At 40.0% G+C, this 26,167-nt stretch overlaps 1 protein-coding gene across 1 annotated transcript in view; it reads right to left on the bottom strand.

Annotated features, from left to right (window-relative positions):
* Positions 1-26,167, bottom strand: part of TBX15 (T-box transcription factor 15) — a 91,088-nt gene that overhangs the window by 37,805 nt on the left and 27,116 nt on the right. The gene's annotated exons all lie outside the window — the stretch shown is intronic.

Here is a 26,167-nt window from a genome sequence, read left to right as displayed (position 1 = left end):
TATGGACCTAGCTTTCATAAAATGGCCTAAAGTGGAATTTTGCAAATAGTAGTGTTTCATTGCAACAGGGTGTACACCCACATTACAACAAAAATAATTCACAGCTCATTCTGTAAAGCAATGTGTTTACATTTAGAATCTGAGTTTTAACAAATTCACACAAGTATTAAATAGACGATTGAGTTAGTAATATACTGATGTGTTCAGTCAAATGGATCAAGAAGAGCTCTGTAGATTTCAAAGGCAATACAGAACCAATACCATAGATCATCTGCATTATCACCTAAGTGCACACATGCCAGTGAGGGAATAGAACAACTATTATATAGAAACTTAGGGAGTCAAAAAGTAAAATCTGTGTTTAAAATGTGGTGAAATCACCACAGCTAAATTTCCTTCCATATCAACAAGTGCTAAAGACTCTTTAGTAACTCTGAGGTCATGCAGGCTAGTTCTCAGTTTTAAACTGTCTCTGAGACAGTATCTCCTGGATACTTGCACACCAGTGCAGAGTGCCATAGCAAAGAAGAGGCTGGGAGTGCAGATGTCACCTGCAGAACCACCAGCCCCACAGAAACATTCTGGAAAATTTTTACTGCTGCAATGGAATGGACATAGTTTGGCTGATAGTATTTGAGAAACTCACAGCCCAAGTGCTATCAGGAAACCTTCGTCTTCTAGGAGAACCCTAGAAGAATGGATTGTATAATAAACTTGCTTGAAGGACACAATAAACTTTGACAGCACTTAGGCAATATGCAAGTGTGATGTAGAAATTCTGTAGGACATTGAAAAGGTTTTGCATGAATCGTTTCCAAATCATTTTGAACATGTGGTCCTTTATGTCTCTAACTGACATCCAAGCTGGTCTGAAGCTACAGCAGATCTCTCTCTCCAAATGAATAGCACAAACCAACCAAGAGAGGACTACTACACGGAGACCAGTATTCCACCTAACACTGGTATCATAGACACAGTCTAATTCAAGATAATATGAGATAGCCTGCTGGGACTCTATGACAGCAAGCTAGAGAATCATTGTGAAATAATAGAGGGATTAATACATTTGATGCCTGCATAAGAAGCCCAGTGAACAGGAGTAAATTTACTTCCTCTAGTTCACATGATTCCTCTTCAAAGGGCTAGCGGGCATAAGCCTGAATATGCATTATTTGCCTCGTAGTGATGTTTAATTGCTTTATCCTTTAAGGATAAGCAAGATTATGCTTCTTACATCACTTTAAGACCAATTTGTATATCTACTCATGAGATGAACCATTAACCAATAGTCTTACATCTTCTTTGACTTCCTAAGAAAGTGAAGGTAAACTGCTGTGGGACAAGTAAACATCTGAGAGGATGGGACGGATGGAAAAGCCTTCACTATAGAGTCCTTCTCCTTGAATGAGGTATTAATTTGAGTGTTTGCATACAGATGGAGTATTTTAGGAAGCACCATCTTTCTGGTTCAGGCACTTAGAAACTGTATGTCCCCTGAAGCAGTATAGTAAATGGCCAACAGATGGCACATGGCTAGATATTATCCCAGCATTATTTCAGCATTTTCTGGACAGCCTTTCAAAATGGGCATGTGAGCGGAGTGTCAGAGAACCCAGGGAATTAACTGGAATTTCATGCCATGAAAAAATTAAACACCATTGGCTTAAGCCCACTCTCACAGATTTTATGCCAATATCACTAAACTGACTTCAGCAGAGCTTTGGGGGATGTTTTTGACAGTGATGGAACTGGAAGTAGAACCTCATCCTTGAACATAAATTGCCATGATGGCACAAATCAATAACTGCAAAAGGAATTCACTGATTAGTGATATGCCAACGTCTACCCAACCATGCAGTACCACATGGTGCAGAAAAAAAGTATCTTTTTTCAAATTATACTGTTTAGTGCCCTGAAACATGATCTATAGAACTGCAAGATAAATGCTCAGAACAGTAAGTGCTTCTCTTTTCTCCAGTTTTGGAAGTGGAAGAGAGGGAGTCTAGAGCATAACTGCTCTTAGTTCAGTTTCAGTAGGTACTAACATGAATTTTTGTTTTTTCTCCTCAGCCTTTCCTGAGCTAAGTTCTTCTGAATGGTGTCATCCAACTGCAGACACAAAGTTCATTCCAGACCCAAGGAATTCAGGGAAAGTTAAGCATATCTAATAAATGAAAATCATCTTTAGTAACATCCAGCTCTATAAGATCATGTTGATTTTAATAGGAGTTCTCTACATATGCTAGGATTCTGGATTAATGAATGGGTAGATACTGACATCTGCATGAGAGCAACATAAGACAGATGCAGAGTGAACCAGTCTTGATACTTCATGACTGCTGGCTGCTGGCTCAAGCCCCTCTGCTACTCTTGTAATAAAACAGGACAGGAAGAATATCTGAGTTTTCTTCTGACATTCACACTGGTAGGTTTGTTTACTGCAAGCATCAGTTTTAGTGTGATGCAAATTCAGTAAGCTTAAAGACCTTATTTCTACATTACTTTGGTGTAAGCAGAAGGGAGTTAGGGAATAGCTCTTGAAGCTCAAAAAAAAGAAAAGAAAAAAGAACATGCCTGTGAATGCCTTGAAGAAGAGATTGTGGTTGATACTACATGTTGTGTCCAACTAAAGGACAAACAGAAAAATTTCTAAGGGTGTTTCTAATAGCTTCTTCTAGCTCCAAAGGGACAAGACAAGACTCCTTACCGTTGCAAGATTCCTTAACAAGATGCCTTGTAAAAAAGCCCACAAACTGAATCAGAGGTCCAGCCACCAGGAAATGCAGAAACTCTGTGTACAGTATTTCTTTCAGAGTTGGATGTTCTCTGACTACTGTCACAGGAACTCTAGTTCCCCAGTGTCATGTTAGGCTGAAATCTGCCACTTTTAGCTTATGTTAGGCAAATGGCAATTGAAAGAGTTTTGTTTTTCTCTTGCTAGAATATGTTTTTGATAGTGAGACTTGGCCTAATCTATCAAAAACAGACAAGTTCTTGCAGGAATTGTATTCCAAGGATCTTGAAGCCTTCTAGTGGGACACTATTAAGAAGTTTAGAGAGAAGATCCATGAATTCCAGAAGCATTCAAAATAACTCTCTAAGTCCTGAAATATAGCTTACTGCCACTGTATGAAAGGTGGTTCCCTTTCTATTCCCTTGTTGCATGGCTTGCTATTACCTTTGTTACCATGCTAAACACACATCCAGCTGGTACACTTTCACAGTGCTAGAGGAAAGGAAACATCTTGGCCCTTTCAGCAACCTTGAGTCTATCAAGAAAACTACAGGGTCGCTTGGAGAAGTGACACTCAGAATTTCTAGGGGATACAGTGGCCATTACTGAGATTATAAAGGAACACTGAGCAAGTTCAGATTTTTCTTTCTTAATCCTTTTCCCATTCCTGTTATCTCCAGTTCATCCTGGTAAACCTCAGCACATCATTTCTCTTGATCCACAAATTCCCAGGCTTCTTGTTGGCAGGTAGGAATTAAAAAACACCATTCTCACAAGCATAATGACTCTGAGGTCAGCATCCTTACGGAATGATGGTCAATAACTCCAGTCAGCTTCCCGCACCAACGCTATGTGTCCTGGGATCAAAATGCTCTTACACCTAAAAACGAGATGTGGGTGACTGCCTGGTTTCTATAGCTAAGTACTCTATTATTCCCTACATTTTTGTCAGTCTGGTACAAGAGACTGGTATGTGAGAGATTAAAAGACATTAATTTTCTAAGTAACTTCATGCATGCATCTTCAGCAGAATTTTTTCTGCAGCTGGTACACAGCAGGGATGCTGTGCTCCATATTTAACCACTCAAACAGAAAAAGTTCTGTTTAGCCCTTGATGATACCAAGAAGTTCGTGCATTCAACAAATGTTTTACTGCAAGGTATCAAAGAATGTAAGATACAGGCGTGAGAATAAGTACAAAAAGCTTGTATACATAAAGCACTACCTATCCAGAAGTCTTAGTCACTTTCTTTTCTCTCTCTTTTTATTTTTTTCAAATTTATGTGTAGATATCTGGCGTAAATCCTGTCAAATTCCATTAGCATAAAGATTTCTCTTGGGTGGAATGTGACAGCTGTTACAAGCTGTTGGGGCTTTTGGCTTGTTGGGTTTTTTCTTTTCTTTTCTTTTCTTTTCTTTTCTTTTCTTTTCTTTTCTTTTCTTTTCTTTTCTTTTCTTTTCTTTTCTTTTCTTTTCTTTTCTTTTCTTTTCTTTTCTTTTCTTTTCTTTTCTTTTCTTTTCTTTTCTTTTCTTTTCTTTTCTTTTCTTCTCTTTTCTTCTCTTTTCTTTTCTTTTCTTCTCTTTTCTTTTCTTTTCTTTTCTTTTCCCAACTGTTTATTTTTGTTTGTAAGGTTTGTGAACATTTAGTGTAACAGGTGATTCTTCCTTCACTCTTACAGTGGATTTGCTGGCAGCCAAGGTCTGAAGGTTACAAAGATAATACACAATCCTGGACATGCATATTCAGAGAAAACTTGGGGGTTGCCACTCTTTTCTGTGAACTCAGCTGAAATAAGCATAGAGCCTTGCTTTTGCATGCACTACTGCTGTCCCACAAAATCAGCAGCATGGGAACCATGCGTGTGGAAGTATGACATTACTGGAATCCAGATACAAACTGCCAAATCCTATGGAAGTGAAAACACAGAAACATACTAAGACGGAACAGACTGGAAGAGTAGAGTTTGCCTAGCTGTGGCTGCTGATGCAACGACTTCAGATATACAGCTGTTTTCTCCCTGATAACTAGTACATAGGCAGAAACTGAACAAAGCCACCAGGAACTTCAAAATTACACAAGAGGTTCTGCAGCAGTAAGGGCAGCAAGAAAGTAGAGGTGAATCAAGCTGAGGTTCAGCAAAGCCACTGAGATTAGTACGGCTGCATTTTATGTAGCTGATCTGGTAATTGCCTTTGCTGCAAGCGAAGGCTTCTGAGCATTTCCCAGGTGATTTGAAACATATGCACTGAACAAATAACACAAAGATAATTCTGCAGATATTCGTATGCATTGTATTATTCCCCTGAACTCTTTTGCATTCCTCTACCATACTAATTGTGCTTTATTTGAGCATTAGGCCCCGTAACAATTGCATGATAGAATTTGTAACATTTATTACTGATAATATCAATTTTTTATTACATTAGTGACCACAAGTTGAAATCAATTTCAAGATTGTCTAATCTTATGGCAGTGTAAGCATGTCCAAACCCAGAACTTCATCAACACCAATGCTATGTTACAATCTCAGACAGCATAAAGAAGTGTTAAAATAACTAATTTCCAGAACTTTTTATGAAACCAGAGAAAAACAAAATGACATTAACATCAGCAAAACTCAAAAAGGCAAAACTAGAAGACAACTATTATCTCATTTTATAGATGGGAAACTATTGTGTAACTGGTCGCTCTAAAAACAATGCCTCCTATTTATTTTCATTAAAAATACAACAGAGCACAATAACACTGTTCGACAGAGCAAATTGTCAGCTACAAAACACTCTTTCAACATAGTCACCACCGTTAGCTATGCATTTTTGCTAGTGATGAACAAGAGCCTGCATGCTATGCTCATCAAACTCTGCACCAACAGAGGTAAAATACTGCCATTGCCGTCACTGCTGAAGTGCACCACTCACTGCCTCAGGGTGCTCACATCCACTGTTTGGTCTTCATAAATATTCAGCAAGCCCCGATTAATGTCAATGAGTACAACTTTTTCTCCACGGAGGAATTCAGTGACACACCTTTGCCTCATCCTCACTCCCATGTCAGACGCCATTCTGTCAGACTGCCCCTTTGCTGCCGTCTGTCACACAGCAACAAAACATAATGGAATATTGGCAGGAAGTTTCAATCTCTACTGTTGTATCACTAACATCCACCTCTGACTGCATGGACCAACATAATAAAACAGGAGGAGCCCTTGTAGGTAAACGAAGCAACCCAATATGGTGACAAATGAAAACCATGAGAGACAAGATGATTCTGAAGTGAAAAACTTCTCCGGCATTTCACCCACAAAATGTTCTTCATTCATCTAATTCATAATTCTAAAAGACACTTTCATAAGATTCCTTGAGCCACTAAAGCCTGTGAAATACACATAAACTCGTGGTTATTTGTATCAAAATAAGGACTAACTATAAGGCCAATATGACAGGAAATTATTACTCACATATATATACGGCAAAAACAACTAGTAGAATAATATAAAAGCAAATACAACAGCAAAAACACAGTGGCTTTGGCTCTAAATACAAGTCTTGCATCAACTTGACTGTCCAATGCCAAGAACTGACTGCCTCTGCCTTGGCTTATTCCAGATGGGATTTAACAAAGGGATAAAAACCTCAGCAAAGTAAAAAATCACTCTGATTCACTGGTATGCTTCAACTGTTCTGTTCCACTCCAGCAAAGGAAAACAGTTGTAAACTGGGTTTAACCAGCAAGTTAGGCTGGGTTTGTGGCTTCTCAGTTTTGGCAAAGATGTACAAAGCAGCTGGAGTTTGCTAGTATACTTAGCCTCAAGAGTTCAATCTCAAAAGTTAACTCCATCCAGGAAAAAGAACATCAGTCACAGTTAATCTTTGAAGTGATTTTTAATCTCACAATCTATTTCTTTTTTAAGACTATACAGATAAAGAGAACTTACACATTTTGCCTACAAACTGTTCAGGATGAGATATTCACATGTTCAGCTCCAGTTTCAAGCTGCATCATCTAAGGATGGAGATGCTGACCGCTGGGCTCTGACTTTATCCTTGGCAAATATAAATTACCATTACAGAAGTGTAAGCTAGGTGGCCAAGAGTGTTCTGAGTAATTCCACGGCACAGGATTTCTTTGTGGGCTTCGTATTTAATCCAAACAAATTATCTTAAGAAAACTGTCCACAGCTCGTCAGTCTGTGCTTCAGATCAATCAAATTATCTCAACCAGAAATATCCCACTGAACAGCTGCCAATCAAAATACTGTTTTATAAGCCCTCTCATCTCTGGATTGAGGTAACTTGATTGCTTAGAAGTATTTCACAAGCATTCCCAAGCAAAGGTTTCCGGTAATCGTCTTTTAGAAGAAAAAATATCAGTAACAAAATTTGAACTTTTTCTTTGATGTCATATTGTTGTCTTTCAGAAAAGAAATAATAATTTGGCTCTTCAGTATCTTGAGGAAAATGTAATTTGAAATTTCAGTGTAGAAGGATCCAAGAGATTCCTAAAAGTCCCCAGGGAAACTTTGCAGCTGTCACTCAGCATTGCCTTAGACTGGAAAAGAAAGACAGCTCAGTAGCAAGTGTTCAGATAGGCCATATTCAAAATGGAAATGGTTTAGAAAGAGTACGCAAAAAATAAGATTCAGTTAAATAAACAGATAAAATAAAAGAGTGTAAAATTCAGTAAAATCCAGAAGAGCACAGAGAATGCTAACTTTCAAAAATATGAGAAGTACTAAGGAGAAAGCAAGATGTTTTTTAAAGAAGAGGGAGATAAAATTGATGACAACTTTAATCTGGCCAAGATCCTGAACTTTACAGACTACAGAGAACTTGTCTGGCCAATTTCCAAGAGTTTGTGTAAAATTAAAGAGTGGAAACACACTTGAAAGCTAGAGAAACATAAAAAAATAAGATACCGTGTATTAGATATATGCTGTATCCTGTAAACATAGAGCCACTACGCTTACAAATAAAACCATACAACAACAAATATTTAGAAACCAAACCAAACCAAAATTTTGACTCTAAGTAACCTCAAACTGTGCAGGATTTCAAAACCAGATCCTAGGCTTGTGGCAGGCCCTTCCCTGGTAGGAACAGGCACAAGCTCTGGTACAGTCTGTATCTGGATTCTGTGGCTCGGACTGTTCTCTGATGGCCATACATATATATGTATGCATACATATACATATATATATATATATATACACATATATATAAAGGAAACATAATCAGCTCAGGATACAATCAGCACACAGGATTAATGCTACAGAGGTATCTACTCTTTCAGAGACCAGACTATAAAGTCCATAAAGTGTTTTCCTCTTTTTGTAGGTAGAAACACTGCTCAGACAAGCGAAGACTAATATTTTAAATATTTGCAAGCTGAAGATATTTGGTGGCCTGCAAACCACAGGGAAAGAGACATTACATTTATTTCCCCATACCATGATGATTATCGTGACAGCAATATCAGGGAGCCAGCTGGCATCTTCGTAATGAGAAATGTCCAAACCTTTCCTGACTCCCACTGAGTAATTGGCACTGTGGTCATACGGCAGTAAGTTCCACAGTGTGATTATGCACAGAAGAGAAAATGTCCTTTTTCACTTATAACAACACCTGTCTGTTTACATTTGTGTGTCCATTTGCTATAGTGTTATAATGAGATAAATACCACTCCATGTGTTTCTTGTACCCCTTTTCAGAAGATAATCATTAGGAAACATCCTTGGAAATGGTTTTGCAAGATAAATAAATAGCTCACTCCAACTGAGCTGAAGTTTCGAGACCAAATTCTTTGCTTTATTCACAATCTACCATTTTATTTTGGGAAAACAGTACTTATCAGACTAGTTCTGTTGGTTGATGTTTGAATTTGTAACTGTTCAACAAATGATTAAACTCATTTTTTTTCATCCATATGCTTCATTATTCAAGCTTTCTTTCATCTATTGACCCACCCACACATCCCTTTCTTATTCAGGCTTCGGGGACTATCTGCCCCAGTGCAGTTATTACCCTGTATATAAACTTATCAACTATAATACAAATCTTTTAATATTTTGTTCATAAGAAAGCTCTTCCATGGCTCTAAACATTTTAATTGCCTACTCCCTGAATCTCTTCTCTCCTTATTATATACACACACAGAGATACATGCTGTAGTAGGCGTCTTGCGGGGGTACGGGATGTACAGGACAGGCCTCTCCCTAAGCATAGAGAGAGAGTGCTATCGTGCTGACCTTGATGCAGATACACACACAGGTATATATATGTATGAGATTGGTTCTTAAAAATGTATTTGGCTTTTAAGTCAGTGATCTACCCCTGATCCACATAGCAGAAATTATAATATTTTCAATGGCACTTTCTACCAGGATATTTCTTGCAACCTAGCATTCTGTTCGCTGTTTTGATCATTTTTACAGGGTGACCATGTGTTTCCACTAAACCACTCACAATGAGCCTGGGGTATTTTTCAAAACTGATAAACATATTCCTCCTTTCATTTGCTTCACATGGAACAGGCTTGCATTCAAACCAGACAATTTTCCTCCTCCTTACTATGCAGTCATGTGGAAAGGGTTGAGAGAGAAGTTTCTCCAGAAAAAACAGAGCACAGTGCTGAGCTCTAGCATTTCAACAGCCAGTGGTAAACATTACAAATATTTCTAAAAGTTTGTGATAAAACAGGGATAGGACAACGACAGAGGCTGAACAGGTTACAGCACTAAATTACAAGACTATGGTGCACAGATGTTGAAATAACATATTAGGGTCTTCAATCCAGCCTGTGTCGTGAAAGGCAACTGCATCATACAAAACCAATTTAATTTGAAGTCTGACATACACATGCCAACCATAAAACAGAATGTCACCTTCAGCTACATCCAAGAAGGCATCTCATTAATATGAAACAATAATCTTAATGTCCTAAAAATAATCAGATATTCTGCAAAAGTGGACAGTGCTTGTGAGGATGAGGTTATTCAAAAGTAGTGTTAAAGTTGTAAAAGCTTTAAAATCTGCAAAAGCCAATGCTTCACTTCACATCCAGGGAGTGGTACCAGATACTGATGTTTAAGAACTTCTAATAAAATCACTATAGTGATGAGCTGAAAGACAAATGGAGGCACTTGTAGTTGGCAGAAGGCAGGCAAGGGGATGCTGAAAGAGACCCTAGGGTAAGAGAGTGAAGATGACTTGACTTTCATACTGTGCAATTTGACCAGCCCAAATAATCCCATGCAATTCTTGCTACTGTGTTCAGAGATTATACTTCCAAGAGGGCCAGATGTAAGGAAACTGTAGTTAGAGATTTCCCTTTCATGTACAGCAGAAGAGGGAAGTGCTGAGCTATGTCCTTCTTCAGCCCAACAGATAGTCAAGAAGAGGAAGGAGGAGGAACAGATAAACTCAAGCCTCATGCCCATGTCCAACGTGTCAGGCAATACTGCTGATGTGGCCCAACAAGAAGTGTGAGCTTTTCTTCTATAGAGCCAAAACACAAGGTCATGGCTGAGAGATTCTTCAGGCTTACCCCAGCTCCACAGCATCAAGAGCTTGGCAGCAAAGAAAAAGCCTTGAGATGTAGCACTAAAGAACATCACCTGTGTTCAGAGGGGATTGTTATCTCCTAGTCAAGATTTTGAGGGTGACCAACCTCCTCAAAACATAGGAGAGAACTGGGACTGTGCACTGCATGGCTTTTGAGCATCTCGTTCATAAAAGTTGTTGAAAAAATGCAGGAGTTAAAAACAGAGGCAGAACAAGTTTTAGGGATGAAATGAACTTCTTTTCAGAGAAAACTATTAAAGAACATAAATCTGTCCAGTCTCTCATTTATGTATGATTACTATGCACAAACACTAAAGGTACAGAACACCAGAGGGTCAAAAAAAAAGACCAAGGCTTTTTTAACAATCTATTGCCATATTGGGAGCGTGTTCCTATACTATGTTTCAGTTCATGTTGGAAGAGTGATTTTGAAGCAATTGCCTTATCATCCTCAATCACTACCCTTCAGTTCACATTATGGAGGAGTCTGGTAGCACGTGCAATTAATTCCTTCTGGGTGAGTCTAAACAGGAAGTGGCCCTCTGAAAGTATCCAAAGCATCAAATGCTTTTTTGCATCCAATCCACAAAACACAGTGTAAATTATCTCTCCCCTAAAGTCATACAGCACGGACATCAGGTCTTGAACACCAAACATTTCACTCTGTGGATGTGCTCTTGTTGGACTGTATGATCTGCTAATGCAGATATTACAGGCAACTGAATTACGTAAAAGACCAATGTTCTAAAATCCCACAGCTTCCACATACTTCCATGGGGAAACTGAAGCACAAAACTAGTGTCTAACCTGGAGAATAAATCTAAGTTCATATAGTTTTTCCTTTTCTTTTTCCTTTAACATCCATGCTTCTTGGATGTGCATTTGTGACTTGCATTTTCCTCTTCTCTTTGACTGTCCTCAGCCCAATCTCCCAAAGTCAAATCCTGACACAGCCTGCCAACTGCAATACCACACATCCAAATCCCTTCATGCAGTCACACATAATGATTTCAGGAAATGCACACTGGTGTACTTTGTTGACTTCCACTGAGCCACCCTGATTTACACCTGCTGAAGTTATGGACTTGAGAGTAATAACACATACACCGCACAGTTGTCCCACATGTGTGTATACTATAACCCATACAACAGATGCACCAGCATGCATGCACACACATATCCCAACATCTGGCATTCACAAGCTAACTATAATAACTCCATGAACTTCCTTCTTCTTCACAAAGCTCACTAACACTTCATCTGTATGTGCACTAAAGAGGTGCATAACCTCTTCCACTTCACTGAAACAAGTTTGTGCTCTTAACCTGGCATTCACAGTCACATCCAGAAATACAACCAAGCACTTGCACTTAGTCTTGAAGCACTCATTTAATCCTTCTGAATAACAGGGCTTGAATGGTTCTTGACATAAACAGTTCACAGATGTTGCACATAATGTGCATATAGATGTACACCTCCTTACTTCTCAGCGATACCTGTAATTTTGCCTACATGACCTTCCCTGCTATGAGACTCACATTCCCACTTCCTGGCTAGAAATCAGGAATAAAAGTGATAAAAGAAATGAAGAATCACCTGCAAACATTCAGACACAAGTTAGATTAAAAACATACCACTTAGCACAAACTCAGCTGCATAATTCACCACTTCTGAATGTTAGGAAACTTGAATCTCTCATTGAAATCTAACCTAAAAGATGCGCTCAGAAAACATGTGGGCAAACATGACAGTTCATGTTTGGCATTTCATGCAAGATACTACAATCCAGAATACTTGTGCCTGCCTACGTCTCAATTCTGTGCACTGGAAACAATGGGATTCCCCCCTGCACTGTTCTTAACAAGTTAAATTGCAGCAAAAGAGGCTGGAAAGAACACAGCTTGGAAGCTGAAAATTCTCTCAGCTTTGCCCACTTTCCCCCCACACCAGTGTTAATGCATAATAACCTTTTGGTTTCCATTCAAAACAGGAGTAGTAATTTTCTGAGTATACGAATACCCACACATTTTCAACCACGCAGAACTAAACTGTTCCAGAACTAAACTGTTTCATAAGCCATTATTTTAAACCTCTAAAAGCATGTACTACACCTCAAATATAATATGCATATTTGGAATTTATTGAGGGTTTTTTTTAAACTATCTTGTCTATTAAAAGTTTATGATCTTTTACAGTGAGAAGAATAGGTGTATCTTACTGCAGATGACAGGAAGAAATACAATGCATTTTACTGTATTATTTTAGAACTTCTGGTAAGAAAATTATAGAATCATAGAATGGCCTGGGTTGAAAAGGACCACGGTGACCATCGAGTTTCAAACCCCCTGCTATGTGCAGGGTCGCCAACCACCAGACCAGGCTGCCCAGAGCCACATCCAGCCTGGCCTTGAAAATGAGGATGAATATTTTCATGTGGAAAGAAAATCTGCATAAATCTCAATTTTTTTTTATCTCAACTACAGGTAAGAACGTAAATGTTCCATAAATTCTGTTCAAGAAGAAGACAACAAGAATTTCTGTTATCATTAACTGCTATGTTAGCCATCTGGGCTTGAGTTTAAAACAACAAAGTTTCTCAAATTTTAAAAAGCCCCGAGAGATGAATGAATAAAAGCACCTTCTTACTGTACTCTGTGCATCTTCGGATATCAGCTCTGAATTATCTCCTTTGTTGCACGTATCCCTACTCACTGTTAACTATGAAAACTGAAGGTAAGTCTAGTGATAGCATCACTACACATTTAGTTGATAAACAGCGATTTTCAGAGAATGCACTGATTTCACGGTCTCTTTGTGCCTTCCCAAAAGCCTTACTTTGCTGTCCAGTGTTAGAACTTGAACACTGGGAAACTCCTGTTGGACTTAGAGGTTTCCACCAAATAAATGTGCACAGAGAAGATGGCATAAAAAAACACAGGGTGGTAATTCAAAATAGCTCATGCTGGAGCCCCGACACGGGCAGGTACCCATGGACACCAACACATCAGGAACCTTGATTTCTGGCAGTCCTACTGATGCTTATAACTATTAAGCACATTCCACGTGGGAGTTCTTAACAAAAAAAAGGCACTGTTTTCTTATATGCAGATGCTCCCTCACATCCTTTCCGGACATTGCTGCAGTTTTGTGTTACCTGTCAGCTCCAAAGTCTCTCAAAACAAAGAAGCCACAAGGAGCTTTAACCACTGTGATTGCATTATGGATGGATTATAAATGCATAGGCAGACAATGAGTTCATCTCCTATTAAGACTCTAAACATTTAATTTCATCACTTGATTTATTATCTCTGGTATTCCTGTGTATCCCCCTATGTCCTACTTATCACTGAAATGTCCTGTCTCAAAAATCCCTTTTAGCCTTTAATATCTTATAACATGCAGCAGTCAGAGAGAAGCACTAAACTATAATAAGAGATCCACCAGCTTTCATGGGGAAGAGCAAAGGAAAGGACAGTCTTAAAACAACGTACTTTCCTCCTCATCTTAACACCTTCCCTTCCATCACACTTCGTCATCTCCTTGTGTGGTAAAACCTGATATGGAGCACAGCCCAAGCTTGCCTACAGTGCTGCTGAGCTGGGCAATGCAATTACAGGAGGAGGCAGCAATTTCCTCCCCTGATGCAGTTGCAAAGCCCCATGGTGATGCTTCAAAGCAGATCTGTGACCCCTCTCTTCCAGCCTGGAGCCCAGTGGGGACTGAGAAACATCTGGGCTGCTCTGCAGGGAAATGTGCTATGGAAGGCAGGGAGAGAGAGGGCAGGGGGGAGAACAAGGGTAGAACAGGAGATAAAGAAATGTACAGAGTAAGAAAGGAGAAAGCAGAAGCTAGGGATTAGGAAAGATTATTGCAATTGGCTTCTTGGTGTCAAACACTGTAAAGGGAGTGCTGCTCAGGAACCACTGCAATCTGGTACCATACAACTTTTCACAACCACATTAATGTCCTTAATTCCATACTATACTTTTTTTCCTGTTTTATGTTGTTTGTCAGGCAGCCCTGCTTTCTGTTGCTGGCTGAAGGTCTGTTCAAGCAGATCAGATCACCTCCTGCCTTGTGTGCTGGGTAAGGGAGTACCTCTTGATCCATCTCAGCATCTTGCTGCCCATTACTATTTTGTGTCAGATGAATAGATGGACATAATAATGAAATACGGGGTTGTTCCAAGAGGATTCTTTCTGCTGCAGGAAGTGCCCAGATTCTGGCTGGTGGGTCTGTTTTTTGCTTGGACCCATCTACAGACCCCTTTCTCCCAGCTCTGGGCAGACAGGATGTCCCACAACACTCCTCACTACAGACATGGCAAAGTGCAGGTAGGTTGTATGGAGGCACAGAGGAAACAAAAGTAAAAAGCAAGCAAGAAAACAAATGAACAAAAAAAAACCCCACAGAAATAAATAAAATAAAATAAAACAAAACAAAATAAAATAATAAAGTAAAATAAAATAAAATAAAGTAAAATAAAATAAAATAAAGTAAAATAAAATAATAAAATAAAATAAAATAAAATAAAATAAAATAAAATAAAATAAAATAAAAGTAACTGGCTGAAATTAGATGGCTATGTCCATGGCTGAATCTCAAGGTGTATTTGCAAAATGCCAGTTTTGCAGCCACAGGTGTCCTTTTGCTGCTAAAAACAAGCCAGGATATTTAGAGAAATGTAAACCAATGCTCTTTGGCCACCTCATTGGTAAATAGGAGCAGAGTTTCCACAGAGTGCCTCAAAGCAGATCCAACATTACATCCCCTCTCTCTGTGGCTTTCTTTGCAACTCAGGCAAAATCCACCCAAACCTATTCTGTCAAGTATTTTACAGAAAGATAGCTTAACCTCTTTCCATGTGTCTTACAGCAACAATGTGCTTTTCTCAGAGGGAAGGCAGAGCTGGAGAGTAACCAACTCCATCGGTTATAGAGTGGGAGGATCGGAAAAGGTCACATCCATGAGGCGTACTTTGTGTAATAACTCTCGTGTTTCTAAATTGAGAGGCATCTCCACATGGAAATAGCCAAGGAGGCTTTGGGGTTGCTTATGTAGCAAACATGATGAAGTTTTTGAGGTTTCTTTTTTTTTTCAGGAGTGAAGGATACCTTATACTGAGTGTCAAACAATAACCTTCAGGAAGAATGCAGAGAAGCCCCTGGCAACACAAAGCAAGTGTCCTGCACAGGGTATTGTTAGGTTAACCTGTAATATCCCTCCTGTTTCCACCCCACCTACCACCCCTGCACTCATCCGCCCTCACACCTTCAGAATTGTGCAGCTCGGGTCTCTTCTTCCAGCAGCAAATGCTATGAGACAGCTGCTCCTGCCATTCAGAAAAGGCACTGTTCATTTGCTGATTTGCAAGGCCTTCACTCCTTTATGAAACTCAGACAGCCCAAAGTCCTGCTCAAAAAACTTCACCAAGTCCATGCATAGCTTTGTTTTGAGGTCCGCCGCAAGTTTTCTTCTCAGCAATAGCAATGCTCTGTGCTGACACCCTGCAAGAGTTCTGGAGCTATCTAGGAGGAACCATGGGGAAACTGTCTGTCTGACATAAGGTATGTTAAAAATTCACCCTTAGAATTCACCCCTCAAAGATTTTCCAAGGCATTATTTAAATTGCCTGTCTCATGCAATTATCTTGTAAATAGCTTTCTGTAGGCTTCTCACCTGCCATGGAACAATTTCAGCCCTAGTAGGAGCTCCTGTATGAGGAGACCTGGAATCAGGCAACTGCTACGCTAAAGCCCTGCGATGCATGGAAAATTAGAATTCCCCTTTCAGGGGACAAGACCAACTAGATGGTTGGTGAAACAGGAGGAGGAACTGAGATTCATCAGACTCCTATTAAAGAAGGACTACAATGCATTTAAGAAGTCACCTTGAAGTAGGCATTTTCTGGTTCTAATGTGCTGCTAAAAGACTGCAAATCACTAACTACACCCCAAAGACCTGCTGATGCTAATGCTACCTCTTCAAAACTGTGACTGGCTTTCTGGAAATAACTGATCTGAATTGAGACTGAGATCTTAACAGCCTACCTAACATGGTCTTCTGTTCTGCTCGCATAACAGACAGCATCACCTTCAGGTCCAAACTCTCTGCTTGCCGCAACCATAACCTTAAATGGATCACGCACATGTGCAAGTAAACAGCTAATAATTTCTGCATCACACTTTTTTTTTTTTTCCCCCACACAAATTTGTATCTTTTGCAAACTCAGGAGAATAGAAAGAGCAGCATGGCCTAAAACTGAAATGTTTATACCTATGCTTACCTCTATGTAACTTGTAGGGCAAAATGGACAGGTAAGAAGTATGTTGCTACTTTTTACATGAGCAGGCCAATACTACACTTAGCAATAAGCTGGGAATGTATCTGCTAGTAGAAAATAGTGGGCACCAAATTTTTAGTTTCTATTTCTGGTCTAGTGTTTATCATCAAAATGAGCAAACACGGTAAGGTCCAATTGGGGCTGATGAGCAAAAGTTCAAAAGAAGCCTCTTAATGTAAAAAAATTCTCAAGTCTATCATCTGAGCTAGGGAATCAGTTGCTTTTTACATAACAGTGACAGAAGAGTCAATTAAAGTCAGGTGCAGGTTGGCTTGCAGAGGGTAATACACAATGCTAATGATTATTACGTAAGAAGACAAATAAAAGGAGATGACTCATCTGAAATCCTCATTCCAGAAGACTGAATGAAAAAAAGAATGAGACAACTTTGCTGAGACAGACACCTCAGTTTATGCCCATCCTGCCTGCGAGATGTGTGATGAACCATAACCAGCTATCATCACCTATACCTACAGGTGTGAGACCTTGACTCATAAGGAGAGCTGGACCTGAGTTCCCTGCGTAATCCATCTATGCAATGCTTTCTTTGACTTTGTTTCTTAAAATCACATACAGTCAGTAAGCTTTCCCTGCAATTTGAAACTTAGGCAGCACAAGAAAAGCTTGTGCCTTTTATGATAAATTCATAAGATCTGTCATTTCTGGCATTATGAAATCATTTTCCTTGGCACTTAACAGTCTCACCACAGTTACATTTGCTTACAACACTATTGCAAGGATAAACATCCACTTGTCACCTGAGCCCTTTTCTGTTTCACATCCCTCTCCTCTCTTCCCTTTTTCTACAGCACTGTACAAAACTGAAAAATCTTCAGCTTTCAAAGACCCGCTCCACATTTTCTGTCCTCACCTTATAACCACAAAAGCCATTAAACTGCCCAATGCCAGCACTTATTTGCAGCGTGCTAAGGGTCTCAGCAAGCACTTCTATGCCTATTCCCCTTTTGCACAGGAGAAGAAGCATTTGCACAGGTCATTGTTCTCCCTCCTGCCCTTTCTTCAGACTTGCCTACACTGTCAGGATTTGAAGCCCATGAGATCTTGAGATCATCAGCTGACGAGTGACATGGTGATGCTGGAGTCACACAGGCACCAGGAGGCAGAGCTGAGACCAAGCTCACAGAATTGCACCTTGTATTTTCTTCCTTCTGTGCCTGATCTCCTGCAGTGCTCCACTGATGCATGAAAAACAGTGCTTTCTTTCAGGAGGGAATTTATTTAAAAGACAAGGATAACTTTCAGGTGCCTCAGATAAGTCAGAATATCAGCATCCATTTGTCGTTCCCCATTCTTTCTGCATACAGGACTGCACTGAGGAACTCAGGAACTCCTGAGCAGGAACTCCAAACATGGAACCATTCCCACAGTGAATGCTTCTTCTGTCCCATCCCCGAACACTGACGCACTGAATGAGCCCAATGCAAGGACTGTGTTTGACTATTTCACACTCACAGCGAGAGTGGCACAGCACTCCGCTTCAGAGGAACTGCAGTATGTGTGCCTCCACCTATAGAATGTTTGTTTAACCGCTATATTCAGCTGCTGGCATGGAGCAAAGCAGCTTTCGCGCCGCTTAGCACCTGACCCACTGTTTTTCTGATTTTGTGATGTATCTTTTACAGTATCATCGCTATTTCACACTTTCATTCACGATTCTTAGGCTGCCTGTGAGCTCGTATTGATTTACTGCATGTGATTTCCCGCCAATTATTTATGCACTCAAAAAACTCCATAGCTTTTTATTTCAAAGGTTTGCAAGGCGCTCGAAAGAATCTGCCAGAAACTTAGAGCTCTTGAGCAGAAGGTTCACACCAGTCAGCCATACAGGCCGGCACAGTCTGCCCAAGAATGAACAGACCTCTTTGACTTTACAGGCAGCGTGGTTGCCTTGATATTGCAAACCACGAGGAAACACAAACCCCTGTCAGTAGCACAGGCTGGTTTAGTGCGGATTCCAGTAAGTGCTTTAATTTCTGCACACAACTGCAAGCAATTCCACACAGAATTTGTCACAGAGAAGCATAACACGCCGTGTTCTTCAGTGAACTCAAGCACTTCCTAATTATTTTAGTCCATTGTTGGTTTGAGGGGACTTACACAAGGGTTACCATTCCCAAACACAAAACAAGACACATCCATTTCCACATGGTTCTCCCAGACCCCAGCCAGGACTGTTTCCCTGTGCCCGTGCTGGGCACATTTTGAAGACACCCAAGCTGAATCACACTTACCAGAATTGCTCAGATCTGAGCCATTCCCTCACAGAGGCTATGATTAATTCACAGCTGCTACCTCCCAAGTAACAGTAAATCTATTAACATTCACCATCACCCAGACTGCCTTCCTGTGTAAACTCGAAGCCCTTGCACAGAAGGCAGAGTCAGGCTCACTGACACCTGGAGACTTGCACAAACCATCTTAAGCCATTGCCCACAGCACTGCTATCAATATTAAAGGAGAAAGAGCCACCATATATCCTTACAACAGCTTCACCTTGTTCATACTAGCACCACACCAACACTGCTCCAAGTCATTTACAGTCTCAGGAAAGGAAAGTTTCAGTTTTCCTAACCTGAATGGTCCGTACTGTGATTTTTAATAACAAAAAAAGCTTACCATCACGTAAATTTTTAAATGGAGAAACCAATGTGTAACAGGGAAAATAAGAGTAAGGAGAATACAAAGAAGGAAAGGGTGGAAGAAGCAAGATGAAAATGACCTTGAAGGGAATAGCAGATGGATATTGATTTTGTGGTGTTGCTATGAAGAGAAAAACAATTTAAGGGAGGGGAAGCGAAGAATAAACAAACAACAACAACAACAAAACCCAACCCCTAAACATTATGAAAGAAAGGAGGAGGGAAAAAGTAAAAAAGTAAAGCAAAAAGAGAAATCCTGCCCACCCAGACACAAAATGTTTTAGTGACTGCAGACTTGCTAGCCAACAAATTGAATCACTGAAAACATTTTCCAGAATTTCCTATGTGGCCTGGAAGCCAAGGTAAACATTTGGGAGACACCTCTCCTGCCACAGGGAAGGCTACAATAATTCCTATTTGCTAAAATAGCTCTTAAGGCCACCCTGAGAAGAAAGAGGGAAACACCACAGGTTGCACAGCAGTAAGAAGAGGGAGAAAAAATGAGAAAAAGAGAATGGAACAAAAGGAATTAAAATGACAGCATTAAATAAATATAGATCAAATAAGGAAGACAAATACACATTAAAAAGATCTTAAGAAGAAATAAAAACATGAAGAGGAAAACGTAAAATATAGGAGGAGTACAAACAGAAAATACAAGTCCAGCTGAAATTTGGAAATGACTGACACTGCTGGATGTTTTGAACAGTTTCCCACTGTCCCCCAGGTGTTATTTCCATACTTTTGTGAAATGCCCTCATTATATCAATAATAATATATATTTTTATATATATGTCCCTGCGTTCAGGTACAGTCACATATACTGGATTATGGAGGACAAATATGAAACTCCCTTAATGTCAGGGCTTAACCCACCACCCTATTTCACTGAGTGCATTTAACTCAGTGTGAAATAATTCCAGTTCTCTTCCGAATTACAGTAGAGGTGTTTGTCCTCATTCACAGTGACACTAGAGACGTATAATCATTCTCTATCTTGCCATCTTTTTGCACAGGTTATAATTCCTTTCCAGAGATAGAAAACTGAAGAAGAATCATCTCTCCAGTATAACATAGTGGAGACAATACTTCTTTATCTCCATTAGTTAGCAGGCTTGTGCTGAGAATCTCCTCAGACAGCCAAAGTGAAGACCTCACCTACTGTCCTGTGGAAGCTCAGGGAGAAGCAGTTGCAGATTGATTTGGAACACACGCAGAGGAACAACCCACAGTACCAAACTGACTTTGGAAGTCCTGCCCTGCCCTTGTGTGGAAAATATGAGAGGACTACCAGACATCTGATTTCTTCTTCAGCTTTTCATTAGGCTTGTGGAAGGATTAAGTGGGGCTCAGGTGGCACTACTCCCATAGTGATCCTTCCGCCCTGGCGGGGAAGGTGGAGATGGATGTAGGAAGACCACGACACAAAGCTCATGTTATCAATCAGCAGAGAAAGTGAAGGTAAAATGAAACTATGAGAGAAGCTGATCAAGAGTGCTAATTATATAGTGTTTCTTCAGAAGATGTAACTTCATAAAAGTAAAACTGTGTCAAAGAATTCTTCTTATTGCATAATTGAAAATATGTCAGAACCCCATATCATTTTTATGGTTACAGCACTCTTCTGTCAGTATTATCATGCCCTGATATTTTCCTGACTCCTTTAAAATATTCCTGTGTATTAAAAATATTTTACTCCGTTTTACATGCAGTGATGCAGGAAACACAACAACAATGTGGAGTAAGAATGGAGGCTGGAGTGATGCTACGGGCAAAGGGAAAGGCATGCCACTTTTGTTCACCCTCCCGCATAACACGATTTTGCTGCAGGGAGGCTGTATGGCCACATGCTGGCTACAGCATGAAGTGTCGTGTAAGATCATGATTCTTCTGAATAACCACTATAAGTAAAAGCAGCAAGGGCACCTGTGTTCCCCAGTCTTCAATCATTCCTAGATTAAATCCATTTGATTTCTCGGTTTACCAGCAATGCAAATGCGGGGAGGTATTTGGTTTGGTTTTGTTTCTCCTGGTTCTGAGGGGGGCTAATCTTGCAAGCTGGCCTGGGGTTCAGGAACCAAAGTGAGTTCCTTCCACTGAGGTAGATTTTATTCTTGCAATTTCAGCAACATCTTCCTGGTGGAAGGCAGGCTCACTTCTCTCATAACAGAGGCAGCAGGAATAACAAGCTATAAAAATGTTTTGTTTTGTTTTGCTTTGTTTTGTTTTTAAGAAACAAATTAGTCTAAGAAAAGAATTTCCCTTCCACAGAATAGAGGTAGTGAACCCCGTGCTCCTCAGGCTACAACAGATTTGTAATTTTAGCACAGGTTCTTGTTTATTTGTTTGCTTATTTGCACAGGTACAATTTATGAGCTGCAGCTCTGCCCTCTGACTAAGAATTACTCTGAAATGGCCTTCACAGCACAACCACAGAAGTAAACAGTGTTTCAGACAACACTAAGTTATTACCCCCCAATTCCTCTAAAACCTGTGCAGTAGCAACACCTTCAGATAAACAGACAGCCCCCCTGTAGGGCAGCCTGATGTAACCCACAAGCTGAAGAAAAGCACTTCCATTGCCATCAGCAGTGAGAAGCAACATTTCAGTGCAATTTGCTGTCATTTCATCTGAGCCTCCAAGGCACCAAACCCAGCTTCTTGAAGCTCCGCCTATGGAGCAGGCAGGCATGAGCCGGCCGAAAGACACACTGATCTCCTGCACGGTCACCTGATTTTTGTTTGAGTTAGCAAGGGTTGGGGTTTTTTTTAGAACAAGATTTCGATGGAACTGAAAATATCTCATAGCACAAACTCTGCAGCATGCTGTGAGTAATTTACAGCTGCCAAAACCATCTAAATCAAATCCCACGGGGGATTCTTCTTTCTTCAACCCATGCACATTCGAAAACAAAAATGGCCAGCAGCCATCCTCCTCCTCTCCTCTCACAGAGCAGATTCCTGCAGCTGGAGCAATGTCATTAGGAGCTGTGCTTGCAAACTCCAGGGCAGAAGCACAACACGGTTCAGCAATTTAGAACAAGCAGTTCAATACAGAAAAGCCCAGCTTTTCCTTTTTTTCCCGTTTTCTCCCCCTTTTTCCCTTTTTCTTTCCTCTTTTTTTTTTTATTATTTTTTTTTTCTGAAAATAGGAAGGAAATTAGGAGAATTTGGGAGATAAACTCCAAGGTTTATTTTTCAAAGCATATTGCACCATAACCCAGCTATGTAATCACAGTTCATCCAATTGCATGCAAAGCCAGCTCAAACTTGAGTTTGGGTTCAATGCCTAACCACTATTCTGTCCATAGATTTTTTGTGATTGCATTTAATTAAAATAGGTTTCTAAGGCAAAAACTGAGAAGTCTATAAAACTCCATGCAAGCCGAATACATGAACAAAGTTTTTCACGTTTTTCAGCCAAAATAACTCACAGACAGTTTTGAAAAAGGTGAGTCTTGATTTATTTATGATGAAATTGTTTTGAAGAAGGCCTTTTTCACTCGTTTTTCAATTTTCAGATTCCAGAGGAAAGCCTCAGGACTGAAGTCCAGGGTAGTTAAGGTGAGAAATTCACCTTCCATAAAATGATGGAGACCATCTGGATGAAAACCAGGAGAAGAGACAGAGTATTGAATGTATTTCTTGACCATACAGAAGACAGATAAATAAGATATTAGCCAAGCTGACAAAATGCTGGTTGAGATACATTACCAAATGAAAAGAGCAAACCATAGCAAAAAAAGCAGCAAAAAGGAAGCAATGCCAAGAGAGACATGAGGAAGAAAAATTAGAAGGAGCTGGTGAACCACAAATGTCACGCTTCATGACTGGAGGGCAAAGTTTCCCACCAAGTGCAGTCATGGGGCTTGCTCAGCTCAAAGGAGCCCGAAAGGGAATGTGAGGTCCTGGGACAGAGCAAAGGTGGCAAGGAGAACTGCCAACAGGGTGAGTTTCTGTGGGGAGTGAGTCCCAGAACCAGGTCTTGTTGTTTGCTCCCCAACAAAAGTCAGAATTGGCTTTTTCCCTTCCTTATTATTCTTATTTTAAGAATCTTCTTATTGTCTTCTGCGTCCCTTGGGCCAAAAGCAATTTTCTCCAGCATTCTTTGTACCACCACCCTCATGGCTTGCGGTAAAAGTTCATATATTTGCAAGGTCCTATTCAGAGATATTTCCAGAGCAAATGAAAAGCAATTTAACAAAGGAGGAAAAAAAAATAGCAACACGTTAGCTAAAACTGACTTTCAGTTTAGAGCCATCAGCAACCATTGGTAGCACAGAAAACCTTTCCAATTCAGGTTTGGTTTTGCTCTGTAATTCACTGTTACAAAGTCAATTTAACCTCCTTAATGCTTCCCCCACGCGGGAGTAGTTTTGCACTGCAAACCCCCCAGCCCCCTGTTTTCCATTATATTTGTGGTGACACTGTTTTTGTACCATTTCTCATGACATTTTTTTCACTGTGAAAAATTCTGTACATATTAACTGGCGATTTTCTTGCCTCTCCTCCCGTATCAGAACAGGAAAATGCACTTCCAAAAGAAGGACTTTCTGACAAGTACCTCACTCATCCTCCTTCCCTCAGCTTCCACGCAGTCTGAGGAGGTTTTCTTCTTCCCTACATTAGTTTCTCTCTCATCACCACAAGTTTGTCTGGATGTGATCAATATTTCAAGAGCATCTCCCTTAGCTTTAGAAATGCTTTATTAGAAAAAAAATTATTTTTAATCTATTTAATATAATAATTTCTAATACTTTCTAATAATATTTAATATGATTAGAAATAATTATTTCATAGAATCATTAAGCTTGGAAAAGATCTCTAAGGTCATCTAGTCCAATCATCATCCCATTCCTAATGTGTCCACTAACACACGTCCCTCAGTGCCACATCTACACGGTTCTGGAACGTGACTCCACCATCTCCCTGGGCAGCCTATGCCAGTGCTTAAGCATTTAACTGAAGCTAATTAAAAAGGCAAAATTAAACCTCGCAGGAAACTCTCCAACCTCAGTAAAAAGTAGATTGCTTCACTTTACACTTTATTTTTTAAACCAACATCAAGAAATCAGATATAAATAGAAAAAAAGTATTCATGCTGCTTTAAAACTTGTCATCTTCACAGGAATTCCTCTGCATAGGACTATACACACAGAGACAATGAGGGAAACTACACTGAACCAAATTAAGGTGTTAATTTAAAGTGGACTCAGTAAGTTGCATTAAATCCCTTTTGGAGAAAACCCTGCTGAGAAATAAGATGACTTTGATCTGATTTTACTCACTGTTTCTCTAAGGACTGGCTACCTAGGATTTCCACATAAACTAGGTAGTGTGTTAATAACAAGTTCACATTTACTTTCTGGAATATCCCTCTGCTAGGAAAACTTTAATTAATGATCTTCAAGTATACCACTAAAGATGAATAGATTTTAGGATTTCCTGAGTACCTGGTAATGATGTGAACAACATGAAACTGTAACCAAAAAAAAAAACATGTTACTTTAACAACAACTATTTCAGACTATCTTTAAATTTCACTGCTTGTGGTGATGGTTATATATACTCCTGTATGAGAACTGTTGAGTCACGGCCTGAACCACTGATTGATCACCTGGAGAAAGGATCCGGTCGGCCCTGGGAGCACAGGTGAAGGCAATTCAGCTGTGTGACCGGAAGGGGTGGAGCCTGGCTGCACCTCTCTTAGACCTCACTTAAGGGCTGACTGCCCCTGGGGAAGGATGTCTGGTTGGAGATTCCTTACTTGTAGAGTTTTCCTCACAAGCCTAGATCTTTGAAGATGGGTGAGCACTTTTCATTTTTCTTTGTAATGTCTTTCTATTGCACTAGTTCCATTGTTGTTGCATCTCCTCTAACACCACTCCATTGTGTTGATCTTTCTGATTGTTACAACTTCCAACTTATTTCAGCTGGTAAGAAGCTCGTTTACCCCTATGGGCTGAATGAATGGGATGAAGGAAGGCAGACAATGAGGTGACAAACTGGGTCAGGTTATTTATGGCCTACTCCCTGCCCAGATCCCAAGATTCCTTGGAAAAGCAACAACAGAGAGACATTTCCAAATTCTATGATTAATTATTCTGATGGTCCCCATGTGTATGTAACCCCCATGAAGTGGGTTACTGCTTCTGCATTTCCACCCATATACTCTGTCCCTTAAGATGTGGTCTGTACCTGGTCCATCAGGCCAGCCATACATCATGCTAAAGCCACAGCTAGGTTTTTATGCCTGCTGTCCCACATTCCTGGCATTTGGCTATCCAGTTAGTCTCCTGATATTCTTTTTAATTTTTTTTCCACTGCCTCTTACCACCTTGTTGTGTACATAGCCTCTGCATACCAAATTGTCTATGTACTAACAGTATGTATGGGAGCAGTTGGGCTGATGTTCAAGCTTCAGGTGCTGGATGTGGAGGTGGCAGATCCACGTTTGCTCAAGCAGCTTCTATCCAAGCCTATGCAATCACACGGACTTAGGCACTATTTCAGAGGATGTTTGGGGCAAATCAAGTATGACCTGAAGTATGGTGCAACCCCAGCACATAGAACTCCAGTCCCTTTCTTTCAGTCCTTGGTCTTGTTTATTGCTTGTTGTTACTCTAACAGGCTTTGGAACCCTTATATTTTTTCTTGGTAATAAAAGGATTTTCAGTACTTTTAATACCTAAGAAAGATGAGAAAAGATCTTGGATGCGCCACTGTTCATGATTTATAAGGTGACGCTGATGTGTGCTTTGAAAAAGTTACATTTGGGATTAATTTTAGGATATGCTGTTTTCTAAAGTAAAATGAATGAATTTGGGCAGCACATATGACTGTTTTTAAAGACAGTTTGTGTGGGAGAGT

This window comes from Gallus gallus, chromosome 1 (genome assembly GCF_016699485.2).
Source record: "Gallus gallus isolate bGalGal1 chromosome 1, bGalGal1.mat.broiler.GRCg7b, whole genome shotgun sequence".
NCBI classification, from domain to species: Eukaryota; Metazoa; Chordata; class Aves; order Galliformes; family Phasianidae; genus Gallus; species Gallus gallus.
This window is presented reverse-complemented; position numbering and strand designations above follow the sequence as displayed.